At 42.1% G+C, this 16809-nt stretch overlaps 1 long non-coding RNA gene across 10 annotated transcripts in view; it reads left to right on the forward strand.

The window, feature by feature from the left end:
• Positions 1–16809, forward strand: part of LOC146811397 (uncharacterized) — a 482239-nt gene that overhangs the window by 401821 nt on the left and 63609 nt on the right. For 8 of the 10 annotated variants that reach the window (XR_014966733.1, XR_014966728.1, XR_014966725.1 and 5 more), the window contains one exon: positions 15604–15777. This is a non-coding gene — a long non-coding RNA (uncharacterized LOC146811397). Of the gene's footprint in view, positions 1–15585; positions 15778–16809 lie in introns of all 10 variants that reach the window. The other 2 variants (XR_014966731.1, XR_014966727.1) reach the window with 1 other exon arrangement.

The following is a 16809-nucleotide window of genomic DNA, read 5'->3' on the forward strand; positions in this document are numbered from 1 at the left end:
AGGGAGGAGCACAGGGATGTTTTGTTGTTCAAATAAATGGGATGTACTAAATCCACAATGGCGAGCTAGTGGTATAAGTGAGGGCGCAGCGCAGAAAAAATATTTTTGTTATTTATAATTTATGTGATATAAAGTGCAAGTGAAAATAGAAATAGCTCAAGAGCGTCAGAGCACCGCTTTGTTCATAGTGCGTCCTTGGCTATAATTAAAACGTTAGTGCACCAGTAGTCAGCAATTTTTTAGACCATGGTGATGGTGATAGTTGTCAACATGTTTCAGCCTTAGAGCCTACAGATATGGCACGGCTTTCGTCAGGACTCGAAACAGCTGCTGCGTATCAGAAAACCAGAAAAGGATACTCTGGGTCCAACACCTTAAGTCAAGTGCATCATGAGAAAAGACCACCTGAAAGAGACCCAAAAACCACTAATTTGAAAAAACGGTGTTGCACACACAAACAAGGTTAAATCAATTAATTGATGACAGTATACTGTCAAAAAAGGGAGGACTTACCCGTGAATCCTGGGTAAGTCAGCCAACCTCTCACTGGCAACTGCTCAGGAAAAGTGCACCGCTCTATGAAAAAGTAAGGTGATCACTGTTATAGTAACAATCAGATCTCTATCCTTGAGGGGTGTAAACAGCTAAACCCTACCGGAGAGTCTATCTAAAAAGTAGGAATAACATAATGTGACGACAGGGACTCGCAATGAAAGACACTCAGTTTAAACAAGCAGGCTGAGTGTAGTTTGTCAGGGAGCACGAATGTTTTATGGCATTAAACATTGGGTGGACTAACAAAGGGAATAAGACCACTAATGATATCCACTCACAACAAAAGCCACCTAGTAGTACTCAACAGTACACCCCAAACAGTATAAAACAGGATTCAAAGCGATTACTTTAAAAACAGGAGATTTCCCCACGAGCGACCTACCTGTCCGTCGGTACACCGTGGCCTGAATGAGCCCGATGCTGGAGGTGCCGAGGACAGGAAATCCTCTGCTTCAAAAAGCAGTTCAACAAGTGCGAATGGCCAATCAGGTGCCTCGATAGTAGTTGGTCAAGATCACACGGAACCAGCTCCAGTTAGCTACAGCGCGCATGCGTCAAGAAAACACTGCTTCGCGCATGCGCGTAAGACCAATCCTGGTCTCCAGATAGCGCATGCGTATGTGAATACATGCATGCTCCGATCGGGACCATCATCTCTCTCACGGTAAAACAACGCATGATCGTCATGCCTAGAGAATACAACAAAAACAAGCCCATATGCATCAGTAACCATTTAGCGAACAAGAAGGGAAACAAATCCTCCTCTACAACACTACTCTTTGAAAATCAAGAAATGCTGTAAACAACACATGGTTATAACTCCCAAAGGTGCTGATGTTAGAATGGAGAGTGTATCAATAACCAAAGAGCGCTGTATGGTTCTAAAAATGCATGTAAGATTACTGAAAAAAACTGCAAAAAACCCCTGTAATCTCCAACAAGGGAAAAGACACAAGGGTGCCTCATTGAAGACCCACATAGATAGTGTGAAGTGTCAGAGGAATCATGATGTGAATGGTGCGACCAAGAGATCTCATAGTGAGGCTTATAGTGACAACCACGGAATATCGTCATTCATGCCATTGGTATCTGTGTGTAACTTGTACACCCACCATTGTTCCCGTTTGAACAGAAATGCTGAGATATCAGTGTGATGAGGTGGAATGAATGGTTTCTCCAAAACTATCCACTTGAGATCGTTGGAGTTATGTCGCATAGTCAAGAAATGTTCCGTCAATTTTGTAGACGCCCTGCCACATCGTATTGTACTCTTGTGTTCTAATATACGAATCTTGACCTTTCTAGTGGTCATGCCCACATATCGTAATGCACAAGGACATGTGATCATGTATATTAGGTTATTGCTGTTACAGTTGGTGTGAGAATTGAGGCGCCAAGGTCTTGGTGATCCTATATCAATCTCAGTGGTCATGGTGGTATGCGGGCAAGCCGCACATGAACCACAAGGAAAATGTCCTTGTACCGCTGGCAAACCCCATAGAGTGTTCTGAGTTTCTTTGTTTTTGACCCGAGGTCGGGTGTGCACTAACCTATCCTTTAGATTAGTACTACGTTTGAATGCAAACAATGGACGTGGTAATGCTTCATCATCTATGTTCAGAATCTTCCAATGAGATAAGATGGTGTTCTTAATCTGATTGGAAAATCTGCAAAAGGTATGGACACACGTCAGTCTGTCCTGAGTCTCTTTCTTCAGTTTTGGTTCCAATAATGCTTCAAGATTATTGTTGAGTGCACGTTTGAAAGATCTTTTAATCAGTTTCTTAGGGTATCGTCTCACTTGTAATTGTTGTGACAAGTTTTTAGCGTGTTCCCGATATTTGGCTATAGTGGAACAGTTCCTCTTTACCCTCAAGAACTGGCCAAAGGGTAAATTATCCCTTAGGGCTTTGGGATGGTAGCTGTCGTACAGCAATAAGAATTCCTTGCTAGTGGTTTTCTATATAGTTCAGTATCAAGCCCCCGGTTGGAAGGTGTAATCAAAACATCCAAAAAAGGAAGCTGTGTTTTGCTGTATTCACACGTGAAGTTAAGAAAGGTGTTACAGTTATTCAGGCATGTCTTGAATTCCAGTAGTGATGGCAAATAGCCCCGCCAAACTACAAAAATATCATCAATATATCTCTTCCATATGAGAATATTGGTTAGATAGGGATTGATGATATTAAGAACATTCTCAGACTCGAACACATGTACATACAGGTTCGCCAGGCTGGGAGCAAAAATGCTCCCCATTGATGTACCCGATATCTGTAGAAAGAATTGTTCCTCAAATTGAAAAAAGTTTTCTTTCATTGCCAGTTTAGCACATGCTACAATGAAAGACACAGGTGTGATAGAATCCGGAGGATTGTTAAGCAATAGTGTCTCTATCATCGAGAGTGTTTCATCCTGAGGGATGCAAGTATAAAGCGACTCCACGTCGAAAGAAACCAGAAAATCTGTCTGGGAATCAAAAGGCAAGTCGTTAACTAGTACCAGGATGTCTTTGGTGTCCTTCAGGTATGTAGGCATTTGTTCAACCAAGGGACATAAAAAATAGTCCGAGAAAGAAGATAAAGGTTCTAGTAAAGAACCTAGTCCTGAAATAATAGGACGGCCTGGAGGTGGTATACGATTCTTATGCACCTTAGGAAGTATGTAAAAATGCGGTACAACCGGAAAATTTCTGATCAAATAATGGGCTTCATTTGCTGTGATCCAGCCGTTGGTGCTTGCCTCGTTCACCAGAATTTTAATCTCCGATAAGAGTCTCGGCGTGGGGTCTGCTGTAAGTCGTTGATATGACCTATCATCATTCAATTGTCGAAGACATTCAGTTCGATAAGCAGTGGTGTCCATTATTACAGTAGCCCCGCCCTTGTCGGCGGGTTTGATTGTAATAGTCTCATCACTAGTGAGTGATGTTAGGGCTTTGCATTCTTTCTTGTTGAGATTCTGAAACTGGCTCTTGGTGGTCTTACAGATTTTAGTAACCTGCGCCTCGGGTCAAAAACAAAGAAACTCAGAACACTCTATGGGGTTTGCCAGCGGTACAAGGACATTTTCCTTGTGGTTCATGTGCGGCTTGCCCGCATACCACCATGACCACTGAGATTGATATAGGATCACCAAGACCTTGGCACCTCAATTCTCACACCAACTGTAACCGCAATAACCTAATATACATGATCACATGTCCTTGTGCATTACGATATGTGGGCATGACCACTAGAAAGGTCAAGATTCGTATATTAGAACACAAGAGTACAATACGATGTGGCAGGGCGTCTACAAAATTGACGGAACATTTCTTGACTATGCGACATAACTCCAACGATCTCAAGTGGACAGTTTTGGAGAAACCATTCATTCCACCTCATCACACTGATATCTCAGCATTTCTGTTCAAACGGGAACAATGGTGGGTGTACAAGTTACACACAGATACCAATGGCATGAATGACGATATTCCGTGGTTGTCACTACAAGCCTCACTATGAGATCTCTTGGTCGCACCATTCACATCATGATTCCTCTGACACTTCACACTATCTATGTGGGTCTTCAATGAGGCACCCTTGTGTCTTTTCCCTTGTTGGAGATTACAGGGGTTTTTTGCAGTTTTTTTCAGTAATCTTACATGCATTTTTAGAACCATACAGCGCTCTTTGGTTATTGATACACTCTCCATTCTAACATCAGCACCTTTGGGAGTTATAACCATGTGTTGTTTACAGCATTTCTTGATTTTCAAAGAGTAGTGTTGTAGAGGAGGATTTGTTTCCCTTCTTGTTCGCTAAATGGTTACTGATGCATATGGGCTTGTTTTTGTTGTATTCTCTAGGCATGACTATCATGCGTTGTTTTACGGTGAGAGAGATGAAGGTCCCGATCGGAGCATGCATGTATTCACATACGCATGCGCTATCTGGAGACCAGGATTGGTCTTACGCGCATGCGCGAAGCAGTGTTTTCTTGACGCATGCGCGCTGTAGCTAACTGGAGCTGGTTCCGTGTGATCTTGACCAACTACTATCGAGGCACCCGATTGGCCATTCGCACTTGTTGAACTGCTTTTTGAAGCAGAGGATTTCCTGTCCTCGGCACCTCCGGCATCGGGCTCATTCAGGCCACGGTGTACCGACGGACAGGTAGGTCGCTCGTGGGGAAATCTCCTGATTTTAAAGTAATCGCTTTGAATCCTGTTTTATACTGTTTGGGGTGTACTGTTGAGTACTACTAGGTGGCTTTTGTTGTGAGTGGATATCATTAGTGGTCTTATTCCCTTTGTTAGTCCACCCAATGTTTAATGCCATAAAACATTCGTGCTCCCTGACAAACTACACTCAGCCTGCTTGTTTAAACTGAGTGTCTTTCATTGCGAGTCCCTGTCGTCACATTATGTTATTCCTACTTTTTAGATAGACTCTCCGGTAGGGTTTAGCTGTTTACACCCCTCAAGGATAGAGATCTGATTGTTACTATAACAGTGATCACCTTACTTTTTCATAGAGCGGTGCACTTTTCCTGAGCAGTTGCCAGTGAGAGGTTGGCTGACTTACCCAGGATTCACGGGTAAGTCCTCCCTTTTTTGACAGTATACTGTCATCAATTAATTGATTTAACCTTGTTTGTGTGTGCAACACCGTTTTTTCAAATTAGTGGTTTTTGGGTCTCTTTCAGGTGGTCTTTTCTCATGATGCACTTGACTTAAGGTGTTGGACCCAGAGTATCCTTTTCTGGTTTTCTGATACGCAGCAGCTGTTTCGAGTCCTGACGAAAGCCGTGCCATATCTGTAGGCTCTAAGGCTGAAACATGTTGACAACTATCACCATCACCATGGTCTAAAAAATTGCTGACTACTGGTGCACTAACGTTTTAATTATAGCCAAGGACGCACTATGAACAAAGCGGTGCTCTGACGCTCTTGAGCTATTTTTATTTTCACTTGCACTTTATATCACATAAATTATAAATAACAAAAATATTTTTTCTGCGCTGCGCCCTCACTTATACCACTAGCTCGCCATTGTGGATTTAGTACATCCCATTTATTTGAACAACAAAACATCCGTGTGCTCCTCCCTCATAGTGAGGGAGTTGTAGCCCCCAGAGGAACTAGGGGTTTCCTCTGGGATTGGAGAACCCCAATGATGAAGCATGTCACCTCTGGTGAGTGAGGGATTTCGTCCTTTCAAGGGATATGCCCATTATTTTTCTTAGGCGGTGTTTCACTTGTTTCACTTGTGTATCTGGGATCTTTTGACCCATTAATGATATTATAGTTCTTTACATTTTGTAAACGTCAGAGTAGACCCCAGGGTTTCACTTGGTTGTTGATGGAACAAAACTAACAACAACTCTTAACAAACATGCCTTTGCTGCAGCTCCGCATTTCATGCTACAGTTCTTTTATCCAAAGAGGAGCTCTTTTGCAGCAAACTGGCGAACATAAACAAGCATTTACAATGCAATGGTCTCGGCATTGGTAAAGTTAGAGCTATTGGCATTGCTCATGACATTATTTTTGTTTATGTTTTTGTTTTTAAAACATTTAAAGAAACGGCATTGTCATGAGCAATGCCAATAGCTCTAACTTTAACAATGCCGAGACCGTTGCATTGTAAATGCTTGTTTTATCCAGTTGACCACTTGATTAAATGTTAAGCTTAGGGGAGAAAATGTGGTGTTACTTCCAGAGCTGCAGACTTTGCAACTGGGGAACCAAGTTGGAGTTTCTGCTTCAGCTCGACATTCTGTGATTCTGGTCAAATCACTTAATCTCTCCATGCCTACAACCAAAATGAGTTTGTCCTCGTATGATGTAACCAATGCTCATGTAAAGCACTCCAATATCTGACCAGCCTGCACTATATAAAACTGCCAAAAACAAAGGATAAAAAGTGTGTTCCACACTTCTGTCATTAGGCTATACGTGGGCTACATCTGGGTGATATTTGTGCTACATTTGGGCTCCTTTTTCTCTGTTAGCCATCTTGGGAGACTTCAATTAAATTCATTAAACTTTATGCGATCTGATTTAGAAACATAGATCATAAAAGTGCACATAAAAACAGTAAATCCTCTTTCTTAATACAATACAGTGAGAATTAATTAAAACCAGTAGGTAAAAACAGGTGTTACAAAGCCTGGTTCAGAGCAACTTCAGGTTAACAGTATAGTAAAGTTCAATGTTTCACAAGATCAAGCTCATGTACTTCATACAAAATACGCAATAAGGGGTCCAAGTAAGATGCAACGCTCCAGTACCTGACCAGTCTGCACTACATAAAACTGCAAAAAAACAAAAAATAAAAAATGTTTTGCTCACTTCTGTCATTGGGTTATATGTGGGCTACATCTGGGTAATATTTGTGGTACATTTGGGCTCTTTTCTCTCTGGTGGCCATCTTGGGAGACTTATTTGTTACGAAGTTTCCTAATTTTCTCATTGACTGCAGTCTCCTCGGTAGGAAATGCTTTCAGTTTTTTACTTTGATTCCATCAAGAAGGCATTCAGATGTGTCACACATTTGCCATAAATTTTGAATATTAGCACTCTAGTTGCTCATTAGATCACTGTAGTAAAGCTACTGCTCACCAGGTAGTTAACTGGAAGTCTACTGCTGGTATTGAAAGTGATTGTTTCAGTCTGCCTGTCAGAATTTTCTAATGAAATAGAAGAGGATTTGAGATCTCACTTAAAACATGCCCTAATTTCTATGACAAAATGAACCCCCTCATTTTGTTCCTTTTTAAATTACATGTTTTAAGTGTTACCAGTTTATTCAAATCCAGATGGCTTCAGGTGTGCCATAATTTTGTCATAAGTTAGACTTTTAGCACTCTAGTTGCTCTTTAGAACACTCTGGGAAGCTGCAGTAGAACACAAAGGAATCAACTGACATTCTCTGCCCTTGTTGGATGTACATGTTTTACTGAGCATGTCAGACTTCATTCTCACATGACTGAGAAAGATTACGTGAATTTCCAGAAAATATGCTCTCATTTTAGCTTCTGGAGCACCTTCCAAACCTCTATGGGACAAGCGTGAGAAAAGAGTTTTCTCTCAAACATGATTCTTGATATCCCAGCAGAAGGTTTTTCACAGGGTAAAATCACCTTAGACCACCACAATACCTAAAATTAGTATGGTACCATCAACAAATGAATTCTAATGTAACTAAAGTCTGTTATCACCCTTTATAGTTCTCCTTTTGGTGGCCCTCAAAATCTTCTATTCACTACAATGCATTTCAATGGGGTGCTAACATGTATATTTGTCTTAAGATGGCTGCCAGCAATTCCAGGATGAAGTGCTGACAGCCAATCAGATCTCACGATGAGATGTCGTTGGGCTCCGTCCAGATATCGATATTTTTTTATTTTTGAATTTCTTAGAAACTACTGCACGGATTTACACCATTCAAACAAAAGCTCGCTTTCTGAACCAAGAGCTACCTTTTTGCCAAATTTGGTGTAATTCCGTTTGGCAGTTCGGGCTGTAGCCGTGTCTAAAGTTTCCTATGGAAATTAACATTGGGAAAGTGCATTCTGGGACCCCCATTTTTTCTCAGCCCCCACTTGACGAATCATCCCGAAACTTTAAACACAGGAGCTGACCGGTCAGCCTCATTAGTTTGGAAAATTTTGCGAAGATTCATCAAACGCACTACCTACTGGCGACCTCCTGTAGGTAATACATATATATATATATATATATATACTGTGTGAACAAGGCAGTTGTGCCGAAACGCGTAGCGAAAGAAGAATAAAACCCAAGCCGGATGGCTAAAAGCATCTCCTGTGTCGGTGTCCGATTTTATTGAAGTCTGGTTTGGTTGGAATATATATATATTCTATCAAGCTGGAGCGATTCTAAATAAGCAAAGATTGCTGCACTTAAGAGGAGTCCGTACCCTTTCTTTCCTGCTGGAAATCGAAATTTGGGGAAAACTTGGTTTTTGGATATATATATATATTGCGTTCTCTGCAGGCTCTCTCGATTCCTTCTTGCCACACACGGACCACAAATTAGGTGCTATTTATTCTATTTTTATTATGATGTCGCCATAACATGTTTCAACTCCTCAAGAGTCTTGATCACATGACCACATTGTGGTTGCATTTTTTCTTTTTTAAAGTGACAAAGTGCTGTTGTGATTCGTGCAAAGAGTAAACTTGCATATGGACATAAAAGTAATACTTTTCAATGTGTTTTTCACAACGTAATTGTTGGTAGATTTGCACTATTGAATTTTCAGCATCATGATAAAAATACCTCACTGGAATATAAAGCCTAAAATGTAATACAATAAATAGCTGTATATACATATACCTATTTGATTGGAGAGATTGCAACATATAAAAAAACCTCATCTGAAATATACATATTGCTTTGGTATGCAATATTTTTGGGAGGGCAATCCTTAATTATTTTCATAGTGCTTTGCTTTTATAGTCATTAATCATCAATAATTATGTAAAATACTTATATAAAAATTGATTAAAAGCAAGCCATTTTTTTGTAATGTGCAAAATGCAATTATTTCTGGGCAATCACTGTTTTTCTACCAGTTGATCTTTCTGATGTATTCCATTATCAGTCCTAATGTGTACAAAGGTTCAAATAAAGTGTCATAGCCTAAGTGCTTTAAAATATTTTTTCTTCCTGTTGTACAATTAGTTTTCATTGTACCTCCTGAAATTGTATCAGTAATAATATTTCAACTATTATTGACTCTTTATGAATCTCATGATTTGCTCAATTGATGGTTTCAATACCTTTGAATCCTATTCAAATGGATAAAAAGTGCATACAGTTAAATCTGCTTAATTTCTTCCCGTTTGTTTCTTTCCCCATTGTTCTGTTTATGATTTAATAGCAGCTTAATTTATGTAGATTTTGTCACATATGTTTCGATATTAAATATCAAATATATAAATATATAGATCCAGAAGATTTTTCAGCATAGTTCCTGCACTCTGGTAGGTGGTGTGCTAGAGCTTTGCATCAACCCTAGTCTGCACCAGAAGTGACGGCTGGAACAGCATATCAGCGTCACCCAAGCATGCTGATATCTGTTACTTTTAGACACTGTCCACGGCCTTGGACACGCAATGTGCAGTCTTTTAGATGGAAAAGAGGCCTTTCCACAGAACGGGGAGGCAGGAGGGTGGTGATACCAATGGTAAGTAACTCGTTCTTCTGAAGAATGCTTCTAACCACAGATCTGTCGCCTTTACAATAGCTACCAAAGCAGCACAAATGCAGTGGTGTGTCTGTAGAACGACTCGGCCCAAAAAGTACTTGCAGGACCGAACAGCCAAAATGCCCTTCCTGTCAAACCTGGCAGTCAAATCACTAATGCTTCATGGACATGTGCGCTGATTCCCATGTTGCAGTCTGACAAAAATCCAGGACAGGTACTCCTCATGCCAATGTAGTGTAAGCAGACTTGGTCCTGCTGGAATGGGCCCTCAATAATTTGGAAGGCTGCTTCTTGGCCAGTGCAGAGGGCTGTCAGAGGACTACCCTCCTGGACAAAGTCTTCTTCTGCACTGCCTAGCCTTTCTTTGTCCCAGAGAACCCCACAAAGAGCTGACTGTCCACCCAATGTTCTTTGGTTTAAGTGATGTAAAATCTCAGTGTGTTTTCTGGGGTCCAAATGATGGATTCTCTTCTCTTTTAAGAGTTGAGGCGGAGCAAAAGAATATCAGAAAGGTAATGGAATTCTAATATAAAAGGGAGTCACCTTTTGGTAGAAAGACCGCTGGAGTGCTCAGCACTAGTTTGTCATGAAACAAGGTGATGAAGGACGGCTGGACTGAAAGAACCTGAAGCAATGAATTGTAGTTTTTGTGATGAGAAAGAAGATTGCTGTGCATTGGCTCAAAAGGGGTTCACGTAAGAAAAGTAAGGACCAAATTAAATTCCCACTGTGGCATCACAAATCCTTTAAGGAACCACATAACAGGCAAACATGAATGGTTAGTCTGGTAAACGCAAAAAGGCTGAAAGGCCTGACAAATAACCTTTAACAGTGCCCATTGCATGTAGTTGCTGGGCCAAAGTCAAAACAAACATTACTACATCCGACAGTCGGGCCTGAATGGGTCCACATTATGGTCGCCACACCAAACCACAAACTTATCCTATTGCCCGGTGTAAACAGACTTTCTAAAGGGATACCTGGTTGCAAGGATGACATCTACTACTTCTGGAAGGATATTGAATGCCATCAAGTGCCACCACTCAATCTTCACTTATGGAGGTGTAGATGGCCAATGCCGGGATGAAAGACCCTGCTGCTGCAACAGAAGATCCTCCCAAAGAATCAGACTGATTAGAAGACAAATTGGGACAATATATAGCCACTAGGATCATGGGGCTTGGTTGTTCCTGACCTTCTTCAATACTCGGGGCAGGGGAGATCGCAGTGGGAAGGCATACAGGATTCCTGTGTTCCACTCTAGGTGGAATGCAACTCCAAAAGAAAGCCTTTTTGGGAACTTCAGCATACTAAAGTCCTTACATGACCCCCCCCCCCCCCGCCCTGTTTGGTGCAATACTACATGAGGCTGGTGTTGTCCGTGAGGACCTGAACTAGCCTCCCCTTGATGGATGGGAAAAGAATGGCCAGCAACTCCAATAGGTAGATGTGGAGACGGGTCTCAACCACAGACCAAAGTCCTATGATCGCCTTTGTCACCACTATCAGCACTGGGTGGGTTAGGGAGAAGGGTCTGTTTCTGGTCCAATTGTGGTAGAGCAGCCACCACTACAGGTCATTTGCAGTCTCCTCCAAAACCTAGATGGAATATTATATGACATACTCAGGTCGTGCTGGGCCCAGTGAGACTTCAGATCCCAAAGCGGAGCCCACATATGCACCTGGTATGGTCAACAGGCCAGAATGCAAGAGGCCAATTGTCCAAGAAGCCTCAGAACCACCCTCACAGAGACTCAGGATCGAGGTTGGAACATTGGGGTCACTGCCGGAATATTCTGGACTCTGAACCAAATGGAAGGCCATCGAACACATTGTATTAGAGCAGAACAGGACTTCTGTCTTGTCTGTATTACATTTCAGGGGATTTTGAGACAGTCAGGAGGCCACAGTCAGCATACAGTTGTGGAAGAATGTGCAGGGGCTAGACACCATATTGACAAAAGAAATTAGCAACTGGACTTTGTCAGCGTAGTCCATAATTTTAACCCTACATGATTGTATAAGCTGGGCCAGAAGGCGGATATTGAAGTTAAAAAAACGTGAGGCTCAATGATGATCCCTGCAGACTGCCCTGCCGCAAGCCTTTAACTCAGACTGAAATCAGGGGAATTGAACAGCCTGACATCAGCTACCCAAATAATCTAACCATGTGACATGAATGCCTGCCTCAAGCAGCCTCAAAAGCAGTCTTTAATGTGACACTGTATCGAAAGCAGCAGACAGAACAAGCAGCACCAAGGATATCAAATGAGCATTGTTTGTCAACATTCAAAGGCCGTCTAAGATGGATAAATCAGTTTCCATCCCACTTGCAGGCCATAAGCCTTATTCTACTGGGTCTAGGATGTTATTTTGTTCCACAAACTGAGAAATATGCCTATTGATGAACTTCTCCATCATTTTTACAGGAAAGGGAAGCAGTGATACAGAGTTAAGGTATTAAGGTAGCAGGGTCAGCATTGACAGTGGAACAAGCAAGAACTTTTTTCACTCGTCTGGCAATTTCGCATTCAAAATTGATTTATTACAGGTCCAAAAGAGATCCAGATGTGAATGAATTCGCCAAATCTATTAACATCTCATGGGTTTGGGTACCTGTTCAAACCTGGAAAGCATACCCATCTTGGCTTCAGAATGCAGGCTAGACACTACATCAGAACCAATCATACTGACTGCACAACAGCAGCTATTAGACAGGGCTACCAGACTCTCACAGATTTTAGAAATGTTCTCAAAGAAGTTGGACAATTCATCGCACAGGTGATGTGTATGCTCAAAGATCTGTCTAGCGCCTGTTGGGTGGGACAGGGAGTGTACAACTGAGAAAATCTCCTTGGGAGTGTTACAGGCTCCTAAAAGCTTTTTTGTTAAAACATTGACCTTCGTAGTTTGTACCCACTTTCTGGAAGTGTTTAATAGCAACTCAAGGTCAGAAGCAAAACACACAAGATGATGGACGGAATTTTGCACATTGGCAAAATATTCACCCCCAGTCACAGATCTGGGTTTAATCCATCGTTATTTTGCTCACCACGCCACCCCAGTTCAGACATGGCCATATGCAAATCAGTCTTGACCCTGTGCCTCATGGGAACAGTCCAACCCGAACTGCCAAGCCATGTCTTCCCTGGACCGGAATCAAGCATCCTAGGACCGGTTTCGGGGTTTCACCCCTCTTCAGCCAGGATAGCTTGACTCCAGTGGCATAGTGAGCACGGGTCCCACGTCTGGGCATACCCTTCCCACATAGGGTGAACAGCAAAACACACAAGACGATGGACGGAATGTTGCACATTGGCAAAACATTCACCCCCAGTCACAGATCTGGGTTTAATCCATCATTATTTTGCTCGCCACCCCAGTTCAGACATGGCCATATGCAAATCAGTCTTGACCCTGTGCCTCATGGGAACAGTCCAGCCCGAACTGCCAAGCCATGTCTTCCCTGGACCGGAATCAAGCATCCTAGGACCGGTTTCGGGGTTTCACCCCTCTTCAGCCAGGATAGCTTGACTCCAGTGGCGTAGTGAGCACGGGACCCACGTCTGGGCATACCGTTCCCACATAGGGTGAACAGCAAAACACACAAGATGATGGACGGAATGTTGCACATTGGCAAAACATTCACCCCCAGTCACAGATCTGGATTTAATCCATTGTTATTTTGCTCACCACCCCACCCCAGTTCAGACATGGCCATATGCAAATCAGTCTTGACCCTGTGCCTCATGGGAACAGTCCAGCCCGAACTGCCAAGCCATGTCTTCCCTGGACCGGAATCAAGCATCCTAGGACCAGTTTCGGGGTTTCACCCCTCTTCAGCCAGGATAGCTTGACTCCAGTGGCGTAGTGAGCACGGGACCCACGTCTGGGCATACCCTTCCCACATAGGGTGAAGAGCAAAACACACAAGATGATGGACAGAATGTTTCACATTGGCAAAACATTCACCCCCAGTCACAGATCTGGGTTTGGTCAGGTCAGATCCAGCTTCCAGGGTAGAGATGGTTCGCCAGAACCTTTCTAGCTTTTTACAGCTCATTTTGGCTTTTCTCAGTGACTCACATAAGTATTATGCCGAAACACAAAGCTAAAATGGTTTTATATGACATTCCATATGAAGTTCATTAGTGTCTCCACTAAAATTGATGAAATCTATCTACCTACAATTACAATTGACCTATGTCCCAAGAATCCTAATCAAACCATGCATATATGTTTTGGAGATGTTGTAAGTTAGACAAATATTTGGAAGGCATTTTACTAATAAGGATATTCCACTCAACATATACATTGGAATCTTTTCCAGATATTAGATTTAGGGCCCAATTTAGAGTTTGACAGATGTGTAGCCTTTCAGTCAATGCAGTAAAGGATAGTATGCCCCCTACCCCCACCCCCCCTATGGACTTCCACCTGCAAAATTAAGAAATCACTGTTGGCCCAGCGTTGATGTTTGTACTTTTAGAGGAACTGTGGTGATGGTGGTTCCTTTGAAGGTTCAAAATGTTTGGTGAACTGCCGCCATTGGTTTTGACGGCCATCCATCTAATTTTTGTTTTTCAGAAATGAACTCCTAAAGTGGGAGTTTGTTTTGGAAAAACAAATAACTAATGCCTTTTACACACAGGTCGTTTTCTTTTGGGTTTTGGGGTTATATTTGTTTTATTTCTGTCTATCAGGATTTTCCTGGTAGTGTCAAATTGACAAATAAAGCCATTGGACCATCCTCTGTACATGATGGCTTTACTCCAACGGTCCCTACTTGGTCAAGCTGTTGAAGTAAGTTTACTGACAGTGGAGTTATTAGGGGCACCACGGTCATAAAACTCACAGTTCGCCCAAATCAGAATTGAGCGTGTAGAATGAGGGCTTAGCGGACAACAAATTCTGTCATGTTTGTAATGAAGCGGGGTCTAGTTTTACCATATAGTGCCCCAGGCCTATTCTGTCCACATCTGAAGCATGAGAGTCTCAAATGTTTCTGCCAGCCCATAGACAGGGTTGTGCTAAAATTGTCCACACTGACTTCAGCATCTACAGAGGCAGTAGGCCTCATGCCCTCCTGTAACTTCAGATGTTTCTCTCCTTTGAAGGCCAATAACCTCAGGTCACTATCTTTCTGATGAACAAGTCTCTGAGCCCCTGTCCTCTGCATGAACATCTTTCCGAACATCAAGAAGATGTAGTAATAACAGGATGCATCTGTCATCTTGAAGAACAAGAGTAGGAGTTGGGTCCAACTGGGACTTTCAGCAGCTTCTCTCCTGATGTTTTGCTATCTTTGGAACCTAAGACAGCAACATGGCTTAAAATAAACCCCCTCATAAGGAGCTTCTGAAAAGTGACGCAAATTGTTTTTGATAACATTTTCATTTTTTGTTTTGTTCTGCGGTCAAACACCCGCTAAAGTTAGATCTTGCGATAAAAGGTTCCTCATTAAAAGTGTATAAAAGGGCTACTCGCTAACTTACTTGTTGAGCACCTCATACAGTGTATTTTTTCACGACCAAGGTGCTCCCAGTTAACTGATTTATTCAGCATTTTTGGTAAAGGTTATAATGTTTCTTTGTACTTTAATATTCAATTTCTCTCTCTCTCTTTCTTTGAATTGCAGCAATTTAAAACCTATTAGATTGCAGGTTTTTGCTCTTGATCATACGATGTGTCTTTGACCCTTGATACTTGCTAGGTTGCATGGTGTTATTTTTGATTAATGATGTGTCTTTGACAATTATTGTTTAGTTGTTTGAATAATTAGTGTCACTCCTGAATCAATTCCTGTATTTTCAGACGTGTGTCTTATTTCAGACAACACATTTCCGTGCCAGTTTATGTGGTAAAAACTACTCTCCCACATTTGGCAACCACAAGAAGGGATTTGCATAGGACTTTCCGGACTGTAGAGAAGGAGACTTCCCCTGTGGCTGCGGCCGGAGTTTGCCCCCGCTAGCTCTTCCTGACCTAACCACCAGACATACACAGGTAAGTCAAAGTGTTTTTGGTTAGTCTCTTTGCCTTGCCTCAGTGTAGTGTCTGGGTGCGGTTGGTTCAGGGCTTCCAGGTGTCATACTTCTACCCCAAGCCCCCTGTCTTCTCCCTGCAGACTGGTATCTTGCCACGTCAAAATGCTCCCTTTAAAAATAAAGCACACAAGCAGGCACTGAGCCAGGACTTATTATAGAACATCGACATTTGAAGCTTGTGGTTTTTGGGTTGTCCGTGCAACATTGCACTTGAAGTTTTTATATTTTGTATTTTCTTCATATCGCCTGTCTCCAAAGATAGGGATCGCCTGTCACACGTCTATCTGTGGGGCAGGGCATCAGAGTAGCCAGGCAGGACAGTAAAAATCAGGTCAGCTCACTCATGCACCAGGGTATGCCAGTGTCTTCTCTTGAGTGAGCACTGATGCAACAAAGTCATGCGCCTATATTCTTAGTTACAGATAGGAAAAGGAGAGCTGTGTCTGGCGGTCCTCAGCTTTTGCGGTTTCTAAAGGTTTAGAACCCCTAAGGCTTTTCATCTGTCCACTTATGGTGACAAGTAAGGGAGGCGCATAATACCATTGGTATTATAGTCGTCAGCTTTTGCAGGCATAGTAAATTAAGGTATCAAATGCAGACACAGGTAAAAGGGCCCTCCTACCTTTTTGCATTTTCGCATTAATACAAGAAACATTTCTGACTTCATAACAAAATAAGAGGAAGTACTTCAGTTTCAAAACAAGTTCCCTTTTGAGGCTTCCTGCTCTCTCCGTCTCAGAGAAAACTAAATTATTCCAATCTATTAGCACTTCTTACAAGGTACAAATTCTTCTCCTTTCATTCTGTTTTCTGGCAATGGATGGCCATAGTGAGGAGTGCAAATTCTTGCCTTTTCTAGTTAGTTGTGAATTAATTCTCGACTTTTAGTAAAAGCTGTTGTCTTTGTCCGTGGGCAGCTTCAAAAAATTTTTGTCTCCACGTTTTGAAATGACTGTTGTGTTTCCTTCCAAGATCTGTATCTTGTGCAATG

Source organism: Triturus cristatus, chromosome 7 (genome assembly GCF_964204655.1).
Source record: "Triturus cristatus chromosome 7, aTriCri1.1, whole genome shotgun sequence".
Classification (NCBI taxonomy): Eukaryota; Metazoa; Chordata; class Amphibia; order Caudata; family Salamandridae; genus Triturus; species Triturus cristatus.